The 7,970-nt window shown below is 37.4% G+C and overlaps 1 long non-coding RNA gene and 1 pseudogene across 1 annotated transcript; one reads left to right on the top strand and one right to left on the bottom strand.

The window, feature by feature from the left end:
• Positions 1–347: 347 nt before the first annotated feature.
• Positions 348–2,998, bottom strand: LOC118482193. Its single transcript, XR_004867650.1, has 3 exons — positions 2,431–2,998; positions 1,043–1,099; positions 348–599 (listed from the first exon to the last, which is right to left on the bottom strand). It is a non-coding gene; the product is annotated as an uncharacterized LOC118482193 (long non-coding RNA).
• A 3,407-nt stretch (positions 2,999–6,405) lies between these two features.
• On the top strand, positions 6,406–7,494 carry LOC110874841 (annotated as a pseudogene).
• The last annotated feature ends 476 nt before the right edge of the window (positions 7,495–7,970 follow it).

Below are 7,970 nucleotides of genomic sequence, written 5' to 3'. Positions count from 1 at the left end.
GTTTAAGTTTTGGAATAAAGTGATAAAAGTGATCAAACCTCAAGGACCATTTTGGCAGTTTACTCTAATTAATATAACCATATAAGAGCATTCACATCCAACCCGTCAAATTATGTGAGGGGGTTTTCATTTTTTAAAATGTGGTTGTAGGTGATCGTGGGTAGTTGTGAGTAGAGGAGATAAAATATTACGATTCATCTCTAAATTTTGGAGACATTGTTCACCCTCTATAATTTTTTAATATATTTTGAAAGTGGTTATGAGTGAAAGAGAGAGAAAATTTAATGATTGTCACACCCCCAAAATACCACCTAGGGAGTGTCCCTGTTAGGCGTGTGACAAACCAATAACGAGCCACTAATCATATTGAACCAATCACAAATGTTGAGTAAGATCATCAATTATTACTGAAAAGTACCGTTAACAAGTTTAAATGAAAACCAAGATGTTCAGCGGAAGCATATAAAAGAAAACATAGTTAACTGTTTCAGGTTAATTGTATGTAATCAATAAACCCATCATTTGTATCCAATCAGCATGACCCATGACCACTCCAGCTACTTCAGACAGCAAGTTCCAAATCCATATAATCTAACGACCTGCGAGCATGCAACAAGTGTATCAGACAACGCTGGTGAGTTCATAGTTTTACGAAAACGTTGTTTACCAAGTATGTAGTTAATCCATTGAAGTTAATTCCAGAAGTAATGATGAAAACAATGTTGATAATACCCCAATACAAGACGGCTTCTGATTATTTTGCCCTTTCTCCAATGCTCCTATCAAAGCATTGGTCATGACTAGGTCATTAGTTCAACACCCGTCCTCCCAGGAACGGGGTGAGGTTGCCAAACCTAAGTAGCGCTACTAACTAATACCATGTTACCTTCCAGGTAACCAAACAACACGGAGGGACTTTAATGGTGATAGGAAGAGTATATTATCCAACATTCCCGTTTTTACCCAAAAGACTTGTCCCTCCCAGGAATACCCACTGACTGTCCCAACCACCGGGACGCATGCTCAAGAAAGATGAACTCACCTTGGGTTTGCTCGGTTAGATTAAATGCTTGTTTAATAGTTGATCAGTCAAACCCTACTGTGGTTACCAAGGCAGTTAGTTTCATGAATTCATAATTCACATATTCATCCACACAGTACTCAAGTAGTAACAAGCCTAGCACGTATCATTACGTAAGTTATAGCAAGTTTACAGGTCATAGTTACATTCATAACACAAGTTCACACTGTACCATAGCTCATATCTAGTGGTTCGGTTCACGTTCTAGTGTTCATGCAAATTATAACCCAACATCATGCAACACAGGTATTCATACTATTATACACCGTATCATCTTTTAGTGAATGTTTGATTCATGTGCAATCAGTGTCACTAGTTTATGATCCACACAATTCATAAATAATCCATTTATAAAACATTTATAAAACATTTAACACAAAATGACATGGAATAGTAGTTGTGTGTGGCCTATAAAAGGTTTGGGCTTTTCTAGTGTGTGGCCCACTAGAATAAGGCCCAATGTATGTTTAATGTGCGGCCCACTTGTCAAGCGTGCGGTCATACGAGTGTGCGACATATCGTATGCGACATATATTAAATGTGTGACCCAAAACTAATGGTGCGGCCCAACTAATTTTGTGTATGACCCGACGTTGTCACAAGCCCAAAACAAGAATTCTATTGGCCCAAACATTTCTGATTAAAACACATGACTGTGCGGTTATAAGCCAGGTGTGCGACTGGTATCAAATATTCAAAATAACAAGGTGGGGCCGAACCTTAAATTGTGCAATTGGTGAGATGCACTGTAGTTGGAAAAAGTGTGCGACCAGCATACTTTAATACTAGATAACATTCATTTTTCGAATTACAACCTATTGTACCCTATGCATCCCTATGCATGACCACTTGTACTCTCAGCATCAATTTCCAAATAGTAGGCACCTTTTAAACATTAGAGCAGATAAGACAACTATTCTTTTTAGATTCTATCAATCACATGACACCTCATCTCCTAAATATAAAGCATGCATTAAACAGTTGTACCCTACGCATATAATTTCGTACACACCATGAAAACATAGATTCAGGCCTTCAAACAACAGTTATCATCCAAATCATGTGCATGGCAGTTTATAGAGACTTCATAAACATAAGCATCAACTATTAACAACAAGATTAATATTGATTATTCAATCCTCACTAAAGGTTTAACATAAGCTCTAGATCACACCATTAGCATAAGGTAGCAAACTATTGAATTGACTAAATACAAATCATACAAACATCGCATTCAGATTCAGATAGCAAGTTTTTACCATGGAATTGGCCACTAGTGTTTTCAAATCTCACAAACCCACTGACAAACATCTAATAAAACACAAATACGAAAACAGCTTTGTACCTACATCTCATCAGTTCGTCAACTCGTTTTGGTAAACTCCGGCATCCGAAGCGTGCCATCACCACCACTTCCGTCACCGCTAGTGACCAACAGAACCACCACCAACTCGGTTCACCACCGCCCACAGCCGTCGCTGATGCGGCCACGGTTGCCGGCGCCGCCGTCGTTGCGGCTCTTCTTCACAGCTATACCGGACTCGAACCACCGTCACCATGACGATACCGTCGCTGGCGTGCATCGCCACCACTCTGGTGGCTGGCCATTCATGTATAACCGAGAGGGAGGGAACAAAAGGGTGTCGGGGTGTGCTTATCAGAGAAGCATGACGCCGAAGTGCCGGTTGTTGCGGAAAAACGGTGTTGGTCGTTGGCAGACGAGGGAAGGGGTGTAAGTGGGAACGAGGCAAGGGGAAAGGGGTGGTAGTAGGGGCTGTGGTGTGGCCAGGAACTGTTGCCGGTCGGAGTGTATTCTTCCGGTGATCGGAGATCAGAAGAGAAAACAATGAAGGGTAGTCTGTGTGCGGCTGCAACTTTTGTAGGGATTTTGTTATATCAATGGGGGTAAAAAAAAAAAAAATAATAGATTTATATAGCCTAGGGTTCTAGGTTTAGGTTAGTTGGGTTGGGCTTGGGTCCGTGCGTACGGATCCGCATAACCTTATGTATCTAGTTAAGCCCATGGCTTGTTTTAGATTAGTCAATTAAATATAACCGTTACTATACATACGTGTCGGTACGTTTCTCTCGTCACCGGTTATTATTATTTAATAATTTATATTAATAATAGCGATAGTAATAATGATAAAATACCCATCTCCACGACGATTGGGGTCGAGGGTATGGGTTGTCACAATGATAAATATATTAAAAAATATTATTTAATTGAAAAGGAGAGAGAAATTATAGTGATTTTTAGTGTAATATAGGGTAAAAAATAGGGAGTTCGATGTGAATGCTCTAAGCATACATTCGAAGGATGAATTAAATATTAAACATAGTTAGATACTAGGATATTATTACTTCACTTGGTAGAGGTTCTTTCCTCTTAGTGGTAGTTCTTTGGTTCAGTTCCAAGCAAGTAGTAGATTAAGATTTATTTTGTGTAATTTAGGAGGGGTATGTAAATGTTGTCATTCATACTGATTTACAACCATATTATTTGTGGTAATGTCTAGAGTTGTAAACGAACCGAACGTTCAGCGAACAATTTGTACGTTCGTTCGTTTAGTAAATGAGCGAATATGAACTAGAAATTTTGTTCGATTAGTTAAATAAACAAACACGAACAGAGATCTTGTTCGTTCAACTGTGTTCGTGAATGTTTGTTCATGTTCTGATACGTGGTCGAAAACCGGTGTTCGTAATTGTTCAACTTAATGTTTTTACATAAGTTTTAATCCCGAATAGCCTACTTTTAATTAAAAATGTGTTTTGCAGGCTTAATGAAGTTAAAGGAGCTTTTTGGGAGCTTTACGGACTACCGGGACGAGAAACGGATCACCGGATCATCAAACGGGTCAACCGGGGGCATAAGACGCGAATAACGGAAAGTAGGAGATGTAGGGCTCGTCGGCGACACCCCCTAGGCCGTCGGTGATGCCCACTAAAGAAAGCTCGTCGTTAATTTTGGTCCGTATCCAGTGGATTAAGCCGTCGCTGCATTTCGAGAAACTAGAACCCGTCAGCGACGGGTGCCCAATCATGCTGTCGTGAATTTTGAGTTTTTAGTTAAAGAGAATGATTGTGATTGGTTCTTTGGCCATGAATACGGGAGTTACACTTCATGTTGAGTTTGAATATCATTCTTGGAGCCACAATTGAGATTCTCATCACTTCCATTCCACCTCTAACACCAAGCTTCAACCAAATCATCAAGAATCATCCACAATCAACCATCTACAAACCCTAACCATTTCTCCATCATTCTTTCCACCATCATCTTTTAGCAAAACCCTAACAATCCACCATTCCTCCATTGTTCAAGCTTCAAGATGATCCAAATCAAGTTCCAATCATCTGGTGATCAAGTTCTTTCAACCATGAGCGGCTAATCACCTTGGTTTCACCCCGGTGTAGGTAGTTGTATTACTTAGCGTTTCGAATTGTGTTTAGTTTTGACTTGTGTGACAAATTATGTTTTAATTTTGAACACCTTTGTTAATTGCCGTGTATTTGAATTGAATTTACAAATTGTCGAACGATGATAAAGTTATGACTTTGTGAAATGAGTTTGTGAACTTATGCATTATCTTGGTTAGGATTTACTTGTGTTGATTACGAAGTGCATTCTTGTCCATTCTTAGGAGTGTTGATAGTTATTGGCACCTAAGTCATGGTACACTAAATCCGTTAATCACTTATCCAATTAGGTCAATTCTAAAACTTGTAGGAACCTAGGTTTGCAAATACCGAAACCGGGTGTGAACCCTTTTTCTCATTATTGTTTAAACAATCAATTTACGTTTCTTGCAATTTGTTAGTCATAAGTAATTTAATCAACTCCATTAGTTTGATTCACATCTTTTTAACCAAACAAAAATACAAAAATATTCTAGCAAGCTTCATAAATTGTGACATTCCTTTTAATTCAATCGAATCCATTCGCAAACCACATACTCTTCGTGGTTCGACCCCTTGCTACCACTAGCTATTTGTTAAGGGTAATTAGGGTTATAAATATCATCTTTGATCGGAGCACGACAGTCCGATCATGTTCGTTTATTTGTGTTGTTCACTAAATATTTATGTACATTTACTTATTTTATCTAAACTTTTCATATTTTTAATTCTTATTTATATTTATTAGCCTATCAAGGAGAATAAGAAACTCCATTCCCACTTTGTTTATGCACCGTTCCCGTCTTCCTCTCATTATTCACGTCAATGAATACTACCGACATCCGTTCCACGATTAGGGCTTCAAGTTCTAGCTCTTCTACCTCTATAATCCACCTCTACCCTTCATCGATTTTATTTGTGTTTTTTTGGATTTTGCTACCACTATTATTAATTAATTTTAATTTTTTTTTTGTTTTCGCAACGTATTTTGCTATGGATGTTGCGATGGATATTAGTAAATTATTTTTTGAATACTTTCTTTTTCATATTTTGCAATGAATTTTTCTGTGGATTTGCTACAGATTTTGCTACGTTAGTTTTTAAGAATTTTTCTAGATTTTGCTACCAATTTCTCTCTGGACTCTATTTACTTACCGATTTTGATACCGTTTTTTAAACCTCAGGTAGTTAGTTTTTAAATATTTATTTATATGATTTGGCGAAGGACTTTGCTACCAATTTTACTAAGTTTTTTTATTTGTATTTATTTTCAGAATTTTGCTATCGATTTTGCTACAGAATTTATTTTACTTTTTTTAGTTTATTTCTAAATACTTATTTTCATGGTTTTGCTACGGATTTTGCTACCGGTTTTGCTACATTAAATGTTTTATATTAATTTCGTCAATTTTGCTACGGATTTGCTATGAGTTTTGCTACGAAATTCATTTGCGACGGAAGTTCGTAGCTAATCCGTAGCTAATTCATAGCAAAATGTGTTCGTAGCTAATCCGTAGCTAATTCGTAGTAAAATTTGCCACCATTTTTTCCCGTAGCAAAATTTCATAGCAAATGCCTCTTTTTGTAGTAGTGAGTGAAGATTATGTAGTTATAAATTCAAAAGAGGAGAAATGCACCAATATTAGCGGTGCTTCTTTCATAAGTACTTGTTTCAATGGTCTCAATGCACTGTTAGGTTCATTTTCTTAATTATTATGCTCTTAAATACATGATATATATGCATACATGTTTTATAATTAATTAATCATATTTAGAAGATTAATAAAATCGATAATTCAAATAACATGTGTATGTTTTCAGGAGTTGGATTATTATCAATCCCTTATGCATTGGTAGAAGGAGGATGGTTGAGCTTGATACTGCTTTTAGTAATTGCAAGCTTGACCTTCTACACAGGATTGTTGATCCAAAGATGTATGGATACTAATCCAACAATAAGAAGTTACCCTGACATCGGCAATCGCGCATTTGGGAAAACCGGGGAAGCTATAGTATCAATAACTATGGACCTAGAACTCTACTTAGTCGCTACCGGTTTCCTGATCCTAGAAGGTGATAATTTAAGCAACTTATTTCCAGACATGGACTTCGGCTATCATATTGATGCGAAAAGTGGATTTATTGTTCTTGTCGCACTTATTATACTTCCCACAATCTGGTTACACAACATGAACATTCTTTCCTACATATCAGCCAGTGGGGTTATAGCCTCCATGATCATATTAGGCTCAGTCTTCTGGGATGGTGCAGTTGATGGGTGTTGGTTTTCAGGAGAAGGGTAGAGTTGTAAATTGGAGTGGAATCCCATCAGCTATTAGCTTGTATTTATTCTGCTATTGTGCTCATCCAGTTTTCCCAACACTCTATACTTCCATGAGAAACCAACATCAATTCTCAAAGGTTAAATCATCATTATAAGTTGCATAATAACATTTTTCTCCATATATTCTTACTAAATACTTTTTGTGATCTTCTATGCTGCAGGTCTTGTTCCTTTGTTTTGCTTTCTCTACTGTTACTTACTCATTGATGGCAGTTATTGGTTATCTTATGTATGGTTCCAATGTAGAGTCACAAATTACCTTAAATCTTCCAACAAATAATATAAGTTCAAGAGTGGCCATATGCACCACCCTCATTACTCCGATAGCAAAATATGCACTAATGCTAACACTGATATTCGACTCTATTGAAGCATAGTTTCATGCTTCTTACAACAAAAGGATATTTAGCTTTTTTATAAGGACCATTTTGATGATAAGCACTGTGATTGTTGCTCTCTCCCTTCCCTTTTTCGGGTATCTAATGTCACTCGTGGGGGCCCTCTTAAGTGCCACAACTTCGATAATAATACCGTGCTTGTGGTACTTGAAGATCTCCGGAGAATTGGAGTTGAGGTGGTGTTTGTTGGGTTTGTTCTATTACGTGGCTTGATTGTTGCAGTTGTTGGTACTTATGTATCTTTGGTGGATATTGTAAGCCAGCTATGAGTAGCTAATTTTACTTGAGAGCTATGTTGGCATATTTCCTTTCTTTGTTATCTACCACTTTATAAAAAAAAATTTTTGAACGGCAAAATTGGATCACTGACGGACCACTGGAGTATCATCGTGCCACCAGCGGAACCACCCGATCATATCCATCTCCACTAGGCATAATGCCTATACACCAATTCAGGAGGAAACCCAATAAATATAGGAAAACAAAGCACCAAAATAAACAAGAGTTCATTCAAAAGATGAAAGAAACTCCATTTTCATCTTCATCGAGCATCTTAAGACAGTTATTACATCGGCCAAATCTTTCAACTGTTTCTCATCCCTCTCACCCAAATCCACCATAAACATAACAGCAATTTCTTTAAGACTACTCACTTGCATCTGAGATAGCAAGTTCAGAATTTCTTGTCTTCTCTTCATGTTTTCTGTTACACGAGAAATGTTGGCCTCCAACATCTCTTGACATG

The sequence above is a fragment of the Helianthus annuus genome, chromosome 9, assembly GCF_002127325.2.
Source record: "Helianthus annuus cultivar XRQ/B chromosome 9, HanXRQr2.0-SUNRISE, whole genome shotgun sequence".
Classification (NCBI taxonomy): Eukaryota; Viridiplantae; Streptophyta; class Magnoliopsida; order Asterales; family Asteraceae; genus Helianthus; species Helianthus annuus.
This window is presented reverse-complemented; position numbering and strand designations above follow the sequence as displayed.